Source organism: Bombina bombina, chromosome 2 (assembly GCF_027579735.1).
Source record: "Bombina bombina isolate aBomBom1 chromosome 2, aBomBom1.pri, whole genome shotgun sequence".
Classification (NCBI taxonomy): domain Eukaryota; kingdom Metazoa; phylum Chordata; class Amphibia; order Anura; family Bombinatoridae; genus Bombina; species Bombina bombina.
Window position 1 is genome coordinate 328,042,691 of NC_069500.1, and position 16,652 is coordinate 328,059,342.

General features: G+C 42.0%; 1 protein-coding gene across 1 annotated transcript in view; it reads left to right on the top strand.

The window, feature by feature from the left end:
* TAOK3 (TAO kinase 3) overlaps nt 1–16,652 on the top strand; it is a gene marked incomplete in the record, with an annotated part of 945,289 nt that overhangs the window by 157,215 nt on the left and 771,422 nt on the right. Inside the window, 1 exon segment of the mRNA XM_053701678.1 lies at nt 3,274–3,367.

Below are 16,652 nucleotides of genomic sequence, written 5' to 3' on the forward strand. Positions count from 1 at the left end.
AGATTTCAGCTCTGTCCATCTTGTTACACAGGCGTCTGTCAGAAAATCCAGACGTCCAGGCTTTTTGTCAGGCTTTGGCTAGGATCAAGCCTGTTTTTAAAGCTGTTGCTCCGCCATGGAGTTTAAACTTAGTTCTTAACGTTTTACAGGGTGTTCCATTTGAACCCCTTCATTCCATTGATATAAAATTGTTATCTTGGAAAGTTCTGTTTTTAATGGCTATTTCCTCGGCTCGAAGAGTCTCTGAGTTATCAGCCTTACATTGTGATTCTCCTTATCTGATTTTTCACTCAGACAAGGTAGTTCTGCGTACTAAACCTGGGTTCTTACCTAAGGTGGTCACTAACAGGAATATCAATCAAGAGATTGTTGTTCCATCCTTGTGTCCAAATCCTTCTTCAAAGAAGGAACGTCTTCTACACAATCTGGATGTAGTTCGTGCCCTCAAGTTCTACTTGCAGGCAACTAAAGATTTTCGCCAAACTTCTTCCCTGTTTGTCGTTTATTCTGGACAGAGGAGAGGTCAAAAAGCTTCTGCTACCTCTCTCTCTTTTTGGCTTCGTAGCATAATACGTTTAGCCTATGAGACTGCTGGTCAGCAGCCTCCTGAAAGAATTACAGCTCACTCCACTAGAGCTGTGGCTTCCACTTGGGCCTTTAAGAATGAGGCCTCTGTTGAACAGATTTGCAAGGCTGCAACTTGGTCTTCGCTTCATACTTTTTCCAAATTTTACAAATTTGACACTTTTGCTTCTTCGGAGGCTATTTTTGGGAGAAAGGTTCTTCAGGCAGTGGTTCCTTCTATATAATGAGCCTGCCTATCCCTCCCGTCATCCGTGTACTTTTGCTTTGGTATTGGTATCCCAGAAGTAATGATGACCCGTGGACTGATCACACATAACAGAAGAAAACATAATTTATGCTTACCTGATAAATTCCTTTCTTCTGTTGTGTGATCAGTCCACGGCCCGCCCTGTTTTAAGGCAGGTAAATATCTTTTAAATTATACTCCAGTCACCACTTCACCCTTGGTTACTCCTTTCTCGTTGATTCTTGGTCGAATGACTGGGACTGACGTAGAGGGGAGGAGCTATATGCAGCTCTGCTGGGTGAATCCTCTTGCATTTCCTGTTGGGGAGGAGTTATATCCCAGAAGTAATGATGACCCGTGGACTGATCACACAACAGAAGAAAGGAATTTATCAGGTAAGCATAAATTATGTTTTTTTGTGTGGTTTTTTTTATAGCATATTTATATATGCTGCTGTATAGGATCCCCCCTTAGCCCCCAACCTCACGGATCCCCCATCAAACAGTTCTCTAACCCTCCCCCTCTAGCTTAATGGGCTCCATTTTGGGTACTGGCAGCTGTCTGCCAGTACCCAGTTTAGTAAAAAAAATATGATTTTGTTATTTTTTGGGCTTTTTTTTTTGCCATTTTCTGTAGTGTAGCTTCCCCCCCCCTCCCTGAACCCTTCGATTGTTTTTGACATTAAAATCCCCCCCCCCTTTTTTCTCAATTTTTTATTACATTTGTCTGTAGTGTAGCAGTTCCCATCCGCTCCCGCCCCGTGCACGCGCCCGCCCGCCACCCCCCGTGCACGCGTCCGGACACTGCCGCCTCCGGACACTGCCGCCTCCGATCCGGCCTCCGATCCCGCCCCCCTCCACATCACAGGCCCTTGGCAGGCCGCCCACCCGCCTCCCTGCCTTGCTCCCACCCACCAACGACGCTCCGGTGCAGAGAGGGCCACAGAGTGGCTCTCTCTGCATCGGAGGCTTGTAAAGGGGTATTGCAGGATGCCTCCATATCGAGGCATCACTGCAATACCCTCAGAGCTGCTGGAAGTGATCGCAATCGCTTCCAGCACTCTGTTAGACAACTGACGTATTAAGTACGTCTATTGTCGTTAACTGCTTGTTAATGCATGACGTACCTGGTACGTCAGTTGTCATTAAGGGGTTAAAGGAACAGTAACCTTAAAAAATAAATTTTACATAATTCTGATGACCGCTACTTGATAAATCCTGACTGCAGGTCCTTTAGTGTGAAGCTGTAGCCACAGAAAAGAGAATGGCTTGATAAATCGAGCCCCATGAGTTTGCACAGGTAAGAGCATATATTAAATCAAATTTTGGGCAATTTTAAAACTTCCTTTAAAAAGTAACAACAAAAATAAATTTGGACATCTGTTCTAATTAGTTCAATAACCAGGTATAGGTCCTAAATTTAGGAAATTTTAGTGTTTTAGGAAGGTGAACTGATGTTAGAGAAAAAACGCTGAAATGTGTTTTTGAAATAAATAGGAAATAATTTACTGCATTGCTTTTCTTTATCCATTAAGTTCTAGATAATGACATACAAATGTAACTTTTTTGAATTTCAGATGGTGACTTTTACCCTTTTTTTTTTTGGCAAGCTTTATTGACAGAGATAATAAAACCAAAAGATCATACTGTTACAATGATATGAGTCTTAAATAGAAAGGGAAACATCTGCTTGCAATGTAACTACTTCTTTTCAAAAGTGCTTGATCTGCTGTATTAAAAAGCCATTATTTGTGCGAGTACCTGACATTTGTTTAATTGCTATGAGTGAGTGTGAAAATAGCTTTAGAACAATCGTATTTGTAGACCCAGAGTACTTTTTATAAGCCTTTTGTGTAATTGTGCCTTGTTCGTACCAATCAGGCTGGAGCAGGGTCTGCATTTTATTAGGTAATATCACTACAGGTTTTTTTTTTTTTTTTACAGGGACCACTTCATTAAAACCTAGAAAATAATTTTATAGAATTCTACATTATATAACATTATCTTAGCCAAACTTTATTCAACATAATATTGCTGGTGAAATTTGATTTAAAAAAATATGGTTTTTCAGACCGCCACTCTTGCTCTAAGGAGCGGGTCTAGTTTTCCCCCTGAGCGCATCTGGGCAGCTGTCTAGTCACAGCCCGGCCCAATCGTGCCATTACACTCAACACAGCTCACTCCTGCTCTGTCCGATAGCAGGAGCGAGCTGCATTGAGTGTAATGGCGCAATTGGGCCGGGCTGTGACTAGACAGCTGCCCAGATGCGCTCAGGGGGAAAACCAGACCCGCTCAGTGGAGCAAGAGCGGCGGTCTGAAAAACCCTGTTGTTTTTTTTTAAAGAGCACAAAGTGTATTTATATGCTGTTGTTTTTATAGTGTGTGTATATATGATATTTCTATGTGTATATATAACATAGTTTACTTGTTCTATTTATTTATTTTTTTTCATTTTTTTTTCAGAATGTCTTTAGAATGCATGAATGAAGATTGAAAAGATGACCTTGCCATATAGATCCTACTTAATATAGTATGGTTCATGCCACAAGCAATACAGGTACTTTATACATGCTATTTATGGGTATTAACAGTCTCTTTCCTTAGTTTAGCTCTTGCCTTGAAAAGCTGTGATTATGTTTGGAATAAAAGTGATCTAAAAATTCTACATATCTTGTATAATTTTAGCTTCATTAAAGGGGCATTGTGATGCAAAATGACATGCTCTAATTGTTAGAGCATGTAGCTTTTGCATTATTGACTGTAGCTTACCATGTGTTTTAACCTTGCAAGTGGTTTAGACATATATAAGTAAAGGCCTATATGGAAGCCACTAGTATTGCCACTTCTGAGCAGTACACGGTTGGTAAGCCAATGACAAGCATCAGTGACAAGTGTAACCACCAATCACCATCTACATCCTGCTTGGTAATTGCAATGCTTGCTGCTCTCTTGTGGGGCTTTATATATTCAGATAACCATTTTGTGAGGGTTAAAAACATTGGTTGAGAATGCAATTTGTGAATTACTGCCCTAGCTAATAAATAAGCGCTTTAAAGCAACATTCTACAAAAATATTATTTGTTAAATATTGTATGCTTCTTTAATAATTTAATTTAATAATTCTAGATAACTAGCTTTGTTATATCAGTATGGCAAGTGTAGCTGCTCTTTGTATTGTATTGTATAATATATTTATTTAAGTATTATGTGCTTTAAACATTTTGATAATATAAGGACATGCATACTGACAGTAACTGAGAGCTTTATTTAAGTTTGCCCATTTATAATCAGTATGTTTCAAAGTAAAACAAAAAAAATATACTGGTCATTTATAATTATTGTAAATTTAGATGCATTTATTTTATGAATTATGTCACAAATATAAAGCAAGCAATATAGATTCTTTTGACCTTGAAACATTTACAAGAGATTTGGCAGAGATCATGTTTATAAATCAATAATCTAAACCAGTGATTGCCAGCTAGATTCTTGGGTTACTCAATTGTGTCATCATCTAGCTCAGGTGTCACAAACGTAAAAAAACATTTAAGTTCTTTAATTGTAATTAAGAAAAGATTGATACTCCCTGTAATCAGTTTCTTTCATCCGATGGTGAGAGTCCACAAGTCATCACGTGTAGTAAGACACCTGAACGCTAGGAGGAGGCAAAAGATATCCCAACACACCAGAGCTATAAATTCCTCCCACTTTCCATGATCCTCAGTCACTTTTCTTTTGCCTGCTTGATCAGGAGAGAGGTGAAAGTGAAGATCTACTTGTTGTTGAGAAGGCAGTCTCTTGTCCACCAATCCCCTTGTCTACAGGGAGCTGCTCATTGTGGTATCTACAGCCCTCCACAGGTGACTTGTCGGGTTGTAGACGCTGTTACTTGTTTAAATCCTTAGCAGCATGCTTGCACTGCGTAGGTATAGGCATGTCAACTGGCAGCAATTTTCTACAGCTTGAGGTAAGCAAAGTGGACAAAGGTGACTTTGCACCTTCATTGCCTAACTACTATTAGTATGAACATGAACAACTGCTTCACATAGTTTGGGACATATATTTCTCCTACATTGGTGTGTCCGGTCCACGGCTTCATCCTTACTTGTGGGAATATTCTCTTCCCTAACAGGAAATGGCAAAGAGAGCACAGCAAAAGCTGTCCATATAGCTCCCCCTCTGGCTCCGCCCCCCAGTCATTCTCTTTGCCGCTCTGAACAAGTAGCATCTCCACGGGGATGGTAAAGAGTATGTGGTGTTAGTTGTAGTTTTATTTCTTCTATCAAGAGTTTGTTATTTTAAAATAGTGCCGGTTTGTACTATTTACTCTACAACAGAAAGTGATGAAGAGTTCTGTTAAGAGAGGAGTATGATTTTAGCACCAGTAACTAAAATCCATTGCTGTTCCCACGCAGGACTGTTAAACCAGAGAACTTCAGTTGGGGGGAACAGTTTGCAGACTTTTCTGCTCCAGGTATGACTAGTCTCTTTTCTAACAAGACATAGTAATGCTAGAAGACTGTCATTTTCCCTTATGGGATCGGTAAGCCATTTTCTTAGACTCTTAACAGAATGAAGGCTTATAAATGGGCTCTATACTGGTTGACACTATTGTAGGCTAAATCGATTGATTTATATCATATTTATATGACTTTTGGAGTGTTTTGTGGCTTTGAAACACTTTTGGGAACGTTTTTATTACGCCTGGCAGTTGTTTAGACACCTAATCTAGTCAGGAAGGCCCCTTCACTCTGGTATGCAGAGGGAGGAGGCCTCATTTTCGCGCCTCAGTTGCGCAGTTACTTCTTGAGGCAGTGCATGCAGCTTCATGTGAGGGGGTCCTGTGGCCACAAAAACGAATTCAAGAAGGCTTATTTCTGTGGTGAATAACCCCCAAGGAAGGTAAAAGCCGCAGCAAAGGCTGTGGCAGGGACTGTAGTGTGTTTAAACCGGTAAATTGAACAATTAGCTCCGGTTTGCTCATTTAAGGGGTTAGAGACTTGAATTTGGTGTGCAATACTTTCAAAGCATTAAGACACTAGGGTGCAAATTTTGTAAAGATTGGATATTTCCTTCATAGTTTTTCAAACATTCAGAAACAAAGTGTGTTCTTTTTATTATTTAAAGAGACAGTAACGGTTTTGTTTAAAAACGGTTTTATTGCATTAATAGCCTGCCAAAGTCTGTCTAACATGTCTATACCTTCAGATAGCATATGTTCTGTGTGTATGGAGGCCATGGTGGTTCCCCCTTTAAATGTATGTTCAAATTGTGCCATGGCGTCCAAACAAAGTAAGGACAGTACTGTCACATTTAATAAGGTTGCCCAAGATGATTCTTCAAATGAAGGTAGTGGGGATAGCTCATCATCCTCTCCTTCTGTGTCAACACCAGTTATGCCCGCGCAGGCGATACCTAGTACATCTAGCGTGCCAATGCTTGTTACTATGCAGCAATTAACTGCAGTAATGGATAATTCTATAGCAAATATTTTATCCAAACTGCCAGCATTTCCCAGAAAGCGTGATTGCTCAGTTTTAAATACAGAGGATGAGCAAGTGGGCGCTGACGATAATTTATCTGTTATACCCTCACACCAGTCTGAATTGGCAGTGAGGGAGGGTCTGTCTGAGGGAGAAATTTCTGATTCAGGAAAAGTTTCTCAGCAGGCAGAACCTGATATCGTGGCATTTAAATTTAAGTTAGAACATCTCCGCGCCCTGCTTAAGGAGGTGCTAACTACTCTTGATGATTGTGACTTTTTGGTGATTCCAGAGAAATTGTGCAAAATGGACAAATTCTTAGAGGTCCCTGTGCACGCTGATGCCTTTCCGATACCCAAGAGGGTGGCGGACATAGTGACCAAGGAGTGGGAGAAGCCAGGTATGCCCTTTGTCCCACCTCCTATATTTAAGAAAATGTTCCCCATTGTCGAGCCCAGAAGGGACGCATGGCAAACAGTCCCTAAGGTTGAGGGGGCAGTTTCTACGTTGGCCAAGCGCACAACTATTCCCATTGAGGACAGTTGTGCTTTCAAAGATCCTATGGATAAAAAATTGGAAGGATTGCTTAAAAAGATATTTGTTCAGCAAGGTTTCCTACTCCAACCAATTTCGTGCATTATTCCTGTCACCACGGCGGCGTCTTTTTGGTTCGAGGAACTAGAAAATTCGCTCTATAAGGAGACTCCATATGAGGAAGTCATGGACACGCACTAAAGTTGGCTAATTCCTTTATTTTAGATGCCGCTTTTCAATTGGCTAAATTAGCGGGGAAAAATTCAGGTTTTGCAATAGTGGCACGCAGAGCGCTTTGGCTAAAATCTTGGTCGGCGGATGTGTCGTCCAAGACAAAACTGCTTAATATTCCTTTCAAAGGTAAGACCCTTTTTGGGCCAGAATTGAAGGAGATTATTTCAGACATCACTGGGGGAAAGGGCCATGCCCTCCCACAGGATAGGCCTTTCAAGGCTAAGAACAAATCTAATTTTCAGGAACGGACCGTCTCCTAACTCTGCAGCCTCTAGACAAGAGGGTAACAATTCCCAGCCTAAACCAGCATGGAAACCAATGCAAGGCTGGAACAAGGGTAAACAGGCCAAGAAGCCTGCGGCTGCTACCAAGACTGCATGAAGGGGTCCCCCGATCTGGGACCGGATCTAGTAGGGGGCAGACTGTCTCTCTTTGCTCAGGCTTGGGCAAGAGATGTTCCGGATCCCTGGGCACTAGAAATAGTCTCTCAGGGGTATCTTCTAGAATTCAAGGAACTTCCTCCAAGGGGAAGGTTCCACATGTCTCGCTTATCTTCAGACCAGATAAAGAGACAGGCATTCTTACATTGTGTAGAAGACCTATTAAAGATGGGAGTGATACACCCAGTTCCAACAGCGGAACAAGGACTGGGTTTTTACTCAAACCTGTTTGTAGTTCCCAAAAAAGAAGGAACTTTCAGGCCAATTCTGGATTTAAAAATTCTAAACAAATTCCTCAGAGTTCCATCATTCAAAATGGAAACCATTCGGACGATTTTACCAACAATCCAGGAGGGTCAATACATGACTACTGTGGATTTAAAGGATGCGTACCTACATATTCCTATCCACAAAGATCATCATCAGTTCCTAAGGTTCGCCTTTCTGGACAAACATTACCAGTTCATGGCTCTTCCGTTCGGTTTAGCCACTGCTCCCAGAATTTTCACAAAGGTGCTAGGGTCCCTACTAGCGGTTCTAAGACCGAGGGGCATTGCGGTGGCACCTACCTTAGACGACATCCTAAACCAAGCGTCGTCCCTTTCCAGAACAAGGGCTCCTACAGACATTGTATTAGCTTTTCTCAGGTCTCACGGGTGGAAGGTGAACGTAGAAAAGAGTTCCCTGTCCCCGTCCACAAGGGTTCCTTTTCTGGGAACAATAATAGATTCTGTAGAAATGAAGATTTTTCTGACAGAGGTCAGAAAATTAAAACTTCTAAACGCTTGTCAAGTTCTTCAATCTATTCCTCAGCCTTTCATAGCTCAGTGCATGGAGGTAATAGGATTAATGGTTGCAGCAATGGACGTGGTTCCTTTTGCTCAAATTCATCTAAGACCATTGCAACTGTGCATGCTCAAACAGTGGAATGGGGATTATGCAGACTTGTCTCCCCAGATTCAAGTAGACCAGGTAACCAGAGACTCACTCCGCTGGTGGTTGACTCAGGATCACCTTTCTCAGGGAATGAGTTTCCGCAGACCAGAATGGGTCATCGTCACGACCGACGCCAGTCTCTTAGGCTGGGGCGCGGTCTGGGACTCCCTGAAAGCTCAGGGTCTATGGTCTCGGGAAGAGTCCCTTCTCCCGATAAACATTTTGGAACTGAGAGCGATATTCAATGTGCTCCTGGCCTGGCCTCACCTAGCGAAGGCCAGATTCATAAGATTTCAGTCGGACAACATGACGACTGTAGCGTACATCAATCATCAGGGGGGAACAAAGAGTTCCTTGGCGATGACAGAGGTATCCAAGATCATCAAATGGGCGGAGGATCACTCCTGCCACCTATCTGCAATCCACATCCCAGGAGTAGACAACTGGGAGGCGGATTATTTGAGTGGGGGGGGGGACTCCACCCGGAGGTCTTTGCCCAGTTAACTCAACTATGGGGCACTCCGGATATGGATCTGATGGCGTCTCGTCAGAACTTCAAAGTTCCTCGATACGGGTCGAGATCCAGGGATCCCAGGGCGACACTGGTGGATGCATTAGTGGCGCCTTGGTCGTTCAATCTAGCTTATGTGTTTCCACCGTTCCCTCTCCTTCCCAGGCTGGTAGCCAGGATCAAACAGGAGAAGGCCTCGGTGATTCTAATAGCTCCTGCGTGGCCACGCAGGACTTGGTATGCAGACCTGGTGAATATGTCATCAGCTCCACCATGGAAGCTACCTTTGAGACGGGATCTTCTAGTACAAGGTCCATTCGAACATCCAAATCTAGTCTCTCTGCAACTGACTGCTTGGAAATTGAACGCTTGATTCTATCTAAGCGTGGGTTTTCAGATTCAGTTATAGATACTCTGGTTCAAGCCAGAAAGCCTGTGACTAGGAAGATTTACCATAAGATATGGCACAAATATATCCGTTGGTGCGAATCCAAGGGATTTTCTTGGAGTAAAATCAAAATTCCTAGGATTCTTTCCTTTCTCCAAGAGGGTTTGGAGAAAGGTCTGTCAGCTAGTTCTCTAAAGGGACAGATTTCTGCTCTGTCTGTCTTGTTGCACAAACGTCTGGCAGCCGTGCCAGATGTACAAGCGTTTGTACAGGCGTTAGAATCAAGCCTGTTTACAGACCTATGACTCCTCCATGGAGTCTAAACTTAGTTCTTTCAGTTCTTCAAGGGGTTCCGTTTGAACCTTTGCATTCCATAGATATTAAGTTACTATCTTGGACAGTTCTGTTTTTGGTTGCTATTTCTTCTGCTAGAAGAGTTTCTGAATTATCTGCTTTGCAGTGTACTTCTCCCTATCTGGTATTCCATGCAGATAAGGTAGTTTTACGTACCAAGCCTGGTTTTCTTCCAAAAGTAGTTTCCAACAGGAATATTAACCAGGAAATAGTTGTTCCTTCTCTATGTCCGAATCCAGTTTCAAAGAAGGAACGTTTGTTACACAACCTAGATGTGGTCCGTGCTTTAAAATTCTATTTAGAAGCAACAAAGGATTTCAGACAAACATCATCTTGGTTTGTCGTTTATTCTGGTAAGAGGAGAGGGTAGAAAGCTACTGTTACCTCTCTTTCTTTTTGGCTGAAAAGCATCATCCGATTGGCTTATGAGACTGCCGGACGGCAGCCTCCTGAACGAGTTACAGCTCACTCTACTAGAGCTGTGGCTTCCACATGGGCCTTCAAGAACGAGGCTTCTGTTGATCAGATCTGTAAGGCAGCGACTTGGTCTTCTCTGCATACTTTTGCCAAATTTTACAAATTCGATACTTATGCTTCTTCGGAGGCTGTTTTTGGGAGAAAGGTGTTGCAAGCTGTGGTGCCTTCCGTTTAGGTAACCTGACTTGTTCCCTCCCTTCATCCGTGTCCTAAAGCTTTGGTATTGGTTCCCACAAGTAAGGATGAAGCCGTGGACCGGACACACCAATGTAGGAGAAAACAGAATTTATGTTTACCTGATAAATTTCTTTCTCCTACGGTGTGTCCGGTCCACGGCCCGCCCTGGCTTTTAGTCAGGTTTAAAAAATTTTATTTTTGTACACTACAGTCACCACGGCACCCTATAGTTTCTCCTTTTTCTCCTAGCCGTCGGTCGAATGACTGGGGGGCGGAGCCAGAGGGGGAGCTATATGGACAGCTTTTGCTGTGCTCTCTTTGCCATTTCCTGTTAGGGAAGAGAATATTCCCACAAGTAAGGATGAAGCCGTGGACCGGACACACCGTAGGAGAAAGAAATTTATCAGGTAAACATAAATTCTGTTTTGTACATCATACACCTTATATTAGCACTTTAAAAATTTAGATTTCTTTCATAAAATGATTATGGTCCACAATCCTTCATAACATATGGGATATATTTCCCGCCATTAAAAGGAGGTAAAGAACCCATATCAGGGCTTAAAGTGAAGGTCAATTTTGACGAATTAGTCACCGGTTTTTAATAATCCTATTAAAAACAAGGGCACTTTAATTCATCAAAATTGACATTTCAAGCGTTTTCTTCAAAAACTTACCTTTTATTCCTGAAAGCTGCTCCATTGATTCCCCCGGCCGTCGGAAGCCTTTGCTTACGTCAGAAATGACAAATCAAACTTCCTCCAATCACGGCGTTCCCCCCCCACCCGGGATCATGGCCTGAGGAAACGCCGTGATTGAATGAAGCCAGATTCGTCATTTTGGACCCGCGAAGAGGACTTGCGACAGGCGGAGGAAACTCTGCAGCGGCTCTCAGGATTAAAAGGTAAGTTTTTGAAGAAAACGCTTGAAATGTTAATTTTGATGAATTAAAGTGCCCTTGTTTTTAATAGGATTATTAAAAACCTGGCACTAATTCGTCAAAATTGACCTTCACTTTAAAAATCTCTCCCATCTCTCCCATCTCTCTCTTAGTTTTGTTCTTGGCCTCGTAGGAATTGGTTGAGAATAGAGGTATTTCCAGCTACTTGCTTATGGGTTTAAATGTGAGCTCGGACCACTGTGAGACCCAGAGTCCCTGGGAATTATCATTCACAAAGAAGAGAAACTTCACAGCAGCTAAATGATACAGGGGCATAGGAATACCCGGTTATGTGCACAGTTTTTCCCTATGGAAGTTTAGCCATAACTACCCTCAGGAGTTGTGGGGACTTTTACTTAGCCTCCCCCTGAAGTTTCCATCAGTTCAAATTTTAAAAGACCTTTATTTCATACAGGGTCCCACACAAAAAAGCAATGTTTCGGGGGGACACCTTATTTCTCCATGAGTAAGGGCTAAGTGTGTGCCCGAAATGTTACTTTATTGTGGGACACTGTATGAAATAAAGGTCTTTTAAAATTTTAACAGATGGAGACATAAAATTTATTGATGTACTGTACCTATGGGAATGGTAAGCCTTCTCCGGAGACTGTGACTGAGTGTGCTTTTTCCCATATCTGCAATTTTCTCCCCCGAGGAACACAGGTATTTTCTACTGCAATCCTCAGTGGTACCCGATACCTGCACGGGATGGGTTCTCTTATGGATACTGCTGCATCTGCATTGACAAGGATTTAACTTGCCTGGTAAGCTAGTGTGTGTGGGGGTAGGGTGTGTAAGATAAGTGACATAACACAGCACACACACAGCCCACTGACTCTGGTTAGGCAGGGGAGCATGATTTTATGAGGGAAAAGTATTTATTATGCTTGGTGCATATTATATTATTTTATTACACTTAAAATGGCTTTGAAGCCTTCTCTGAGGCACTGGTTTCTCTCCCAGTGGTGGCCCTGCCCGCTAAGCTAGCCAGGCTTTACTATTTACTCAGGAATTGTTACTAGGCAGAAAACTGCTCAGGGAATTTCTAAAGTACTCAATGAGTAATTCATTTTTCTAAGCACTTCCTCTTATATGAGCTGTAGGAAGTTACTTGGACTAGAGTCTGGAGCCTGGGAGCGTGTAATGCAGTTTCAATAAAAGTGTCAAAGGAGTTATTAAGCTTAGTTAAGAGTATTCTCTCTTTGTCAATCTCTACATTTAACAGTGTGGAGGCTGAATGTCTAGTTTTGAGACATAGAGTTTTCTCAGATTCGGTGATTAAAAACCTGTGACACAAAAAGATTTATCACATGATTTTAAAGACCTATTTTAAGTGGTGATCTTCCAGAGGGTTTTCTTGGTATTCCTTTAGGATTCCTAGGATCCTTCAGTTTTTACAGGATGGACTTGACAACTGTTTGTCCGCTAGTTTCCTAAAAGGTAAAATTACTACTTTATCTGTTTTTTTTTCATAGAAAGTTGGCTAAACTTCCTCAAGTTCAGACTTTTGTCCAGGTGTTAGAATTATGCCCATTGTGAAACCTATTTCTCCATCTTAGAATTTAAATCTAGTTCTCTCTGTATTACAAGGTCCTCTTTTTGAACCAATGTATTCCATTGATATCTACTGTTACCTTAGAAAGTACTTTTCCTATTAGCAATCTCTTCGGCAAGGAGAGTTTCTGAGTTGTCAACCTTGTCTTGTGATTCTCCATTTCTACTTATTCACAACGATAAGGCTGTACTTCGTACTAAATATGATTTTCTTCATATGGTAGTTTTCTACGGTAAATATGAGTCAAGAAATTGTTCTTTCTCTTGTAAGGTGTATCCAGTCCACAAGTTCATCCATTACTTGTGGGATATTCTCCTTCCCAACAGGAAGCTGCAAGAGGATCACCCACAGCAGAGCTGTCTATATAGCTCCTCCCCTAACTGCCACCTCCCAGTCAATCTCTTGCAGCTCTTGACAAGGGAAGCAGCTAGAGAGATGTGGTGCATTAATGTAGTTTATCTTCAATCAAATGGTACCGGAGTTGTACTATTTTAGCCTCAGGCAGAAAGTTGAAGAAGAGTCTGCCTGTGGTCTTTGATGATCTTAGCAGGTTGTAACTAAGATCCATTGCTGTTCTCACACATAACTGAAGAGATGGGTAACTTCAGCTGGGGGAATAGCGTGCAGGGTCTCCTGCTCTGAGGTATGTGCAGTTTTAAATTTTTCTAGAGAAATGATAAGCTAGAAAATGCTGACAATACCGGATTTATTTAAGTTAAGCCTGATTACAGTGATTTAATAACGACTGGTATCATGCTTGCTGTAAAGGGTAATATTTTTATTATTTACTTACATTACTGAATAGATATAACGTTTGCTTGAGGTGTATAAACATTTATTTCTCTTGTTAAGTGTAGTCGGTCCACGGGTCATCCATTACTTATGGGATTATCTCTTCCCCAACAGGAAGTTGCAAGAGGATCACCCAAGCAGAGCTGCTATATAGCTCCTCCCCTCACACGTCATACCCAGTCATTCTCTTGCAACCTAACTAAAGATAGGTCGTTGTGAGAGGTCTGTGGTGTTTTTAAACTTAGTTTATTTCTTCAATCAAAAGTTTGTTATTTTAAATGGCACCGGAGTGTGCTGTTTGTTTCTCAGGCAGCATTAGAAGAAGAATCTGCCTGCGTTTTCTATGATCTTAGCAGACGTAACTAAGATCCACTGGCTGTTCTCGCACATTCTGAGGAGTGAGGTAACTTCAGAAAAAGGGAATAGCATGCAGGGCCCCCCTGCAAACGAGGTATGTGCAGTAAATTATTTTTCTAAGCAATGGAATTGACTGAGAAAATACTGCTGATACCAATGTAATGTAAGTTCAGTCTTAAATGCAGTGGTAGCGACTGGTATTAGGCTGATGAGTGTGTGTACACTGAAGTATTTTTCTAGGGAATGGAATTTCACTCAGAAAATACTGTTAATACTGCAGTAAAAGCGGCTGGTAGCAGGCTTATTAATAACACTTCATAACTTTTAAAATGTATGTTCAAAACGTTTACTGGCATGTTAATCGTTTTTTGTGAGGTACTTGGTGATAAAACTTATTGGGGCATGATTTTTACCACATGGCTAACTTTTGTTTCTGCATAGAAACAGTTAACTGAGCTTCCCCACTGTTGTAATATGAGTGGGAGGGGCCTATTTTAGCGCTTTTTTGCGCAGTAAAAATTCAGTCACAATCTTCCTACTTCATCCTCCATGATCCAGGACGTCTCTAGAGAGCTCAGGGGTCTTCAAAATTCATTTTGAGGGAGGTAATCAGTCACAGCAGACCTGTGACAGTGTGTTTGACTGTGATAAAAACGTTAATTATTAAATTGTTATCCGTTTTTTGGGTATTAAGGGGTTAATCATCCATTTGCTGGTGGGTGCAATCCTTTGCTAACTTAATACATTTACTGTGAAAATTTGGTTGCTATAACTAATTTGGTTCATTGTTATTTCAACTGTGACAGCTTTTTTGTGCTTCTTAAAGGCACAGTAGCGTTTTTTATATTGCTTGTAAATTTATTTGAAAAGTATTTTCCAAGCTTGCTAGTCTCATTGCTAGTCTGTTTAAACATGTCTGACACAGATGAATCTGTTTGTTCACTATGTATGAAGGCCAATGTGGAACCCAACAGAAATATGTGTACCAATTGTATTGATATTACTTTAAATAAAAGTCAGTCTTTACATGTAAAGAAATTATCACCAGACAACAAGGGGGAAGTTATGCCGACTAACTCTCCTCACGTGTCAGTACCTTCGCCTCCCGCTCAGGAGGTGCGTGATTTTGTGGCGCCAAGTACATCACGGAGGCCCTTACAAATCACTTTGCAAGACATGGCTACTGTTATGACAGAAGTATTATCTAAATTGCCAGAATTAAGAGGCAAGCGTGATAGCTCTGGGTTAAGGACAGACCGCGCTGATGATGTGAGAGCCATGTCCGATACTGCGTCACAATTTGCAGAACATGAAGACGGAGAGCTTCATTCTGTGGGTGACGGATCTGATCCAGGGAGACTGGATTCAGAGATTTCTAATTTTAAATTTAAGCTTGAGAACCTCCGCATATTGCTAGGGGAGGTATTAGCGGCTCTGAATGATTGTAACACGGTTGCAATTCCAGAAACATTATGTAGGTTGGATAGATACTATGCGGTACCGGTGTGTACTGACGTGTTTCCTATACCTAAAAGGCTTACAGAGATTATTAGCAAGGAGTGGGATAGACCCGGTGTGCCTTTTTCCCCTCCTCCCATATTTAGGAAAATGTTTCCTATAGACGCCACCACACGAGACCTATGGCAGACGGTCCCTAAGGTGGAGGGAGCAGTTTCTACTTTAGCTAAGCGTACCACTATCCCGGTGGAGGATAGTTGTGCCTTTTCAGATCCAATGGATAAAAAATTAGAGGGTTACCTTAAGAAAATGTTTGTTCAACAAGGTTTTATCTTACAGCCCTTTGTGTGCATTGCGCCTGTCACTGCTGCGGCGGCATTCTGGTTTGAGTCTCTGGAAGAGGCCATTCGCACAGCTCCATTGGATGAAATTATGAACAAGCTTAAAGCACTTAAGCTAGCTAATGCATTTGTTTCTGATGCCGTCGTACATTTAACCAAACTTACGGCTAAGAACTCCAGATTCGCCATCCAAGTGCGCAGAGCGCTATGGCTTAAATCCTGGTCAGCTGACGTAACTTCTAAATCTAAATTGCTTAATATTCCTTTCAAAGGGCAGACCTTATTCGGGCCCGGCTTGAAAGAAATTATCGCTGACATTACGGGAGGTAAGGGCCATGCTCTGCCTCAGGACAGGGCCAAATCAAAGGCTAAACAGTCTAATTTTCGTGCCTTTCGTAACCTCAAGGCAGGAGCAGCATCAACTTCCTCCGCTCCAAAACAGGAAGGAGCTGTTGCTCGTTACAGGCAGGGCTGGAAAACTAACCAGTCCTGGAACAAGGGCAAGCAGGCCAGAAAACCTGAAACTGATCTAGTGGGGGGCAGACTTTCTCTCTTCGCCCAGGCTTGGGCAAGAGATGTCCAGGATCCCTGGGCGTTGGAGATCATATCTCAGGGATATCTTCTGGACTTCAAAGCTTCTCCTCCACAAGGGAGATTTCATCTTTCAAGGTTATCAGCAAACCAAATAAAGAAAGAGGCATTTCTACGCTGTGTACAAGACCTCTTACTAATGGGGGACGGAACACGGACAAGGATTCTATTCAAATCTGTTTGTGGTTCCCAAGAAAGAGGGAACCTTCAGACCAATCTTGGACTGAAAAATCCTAAACAAATTCCTAAGAGTTCCATCATTCAAAATGGAAAC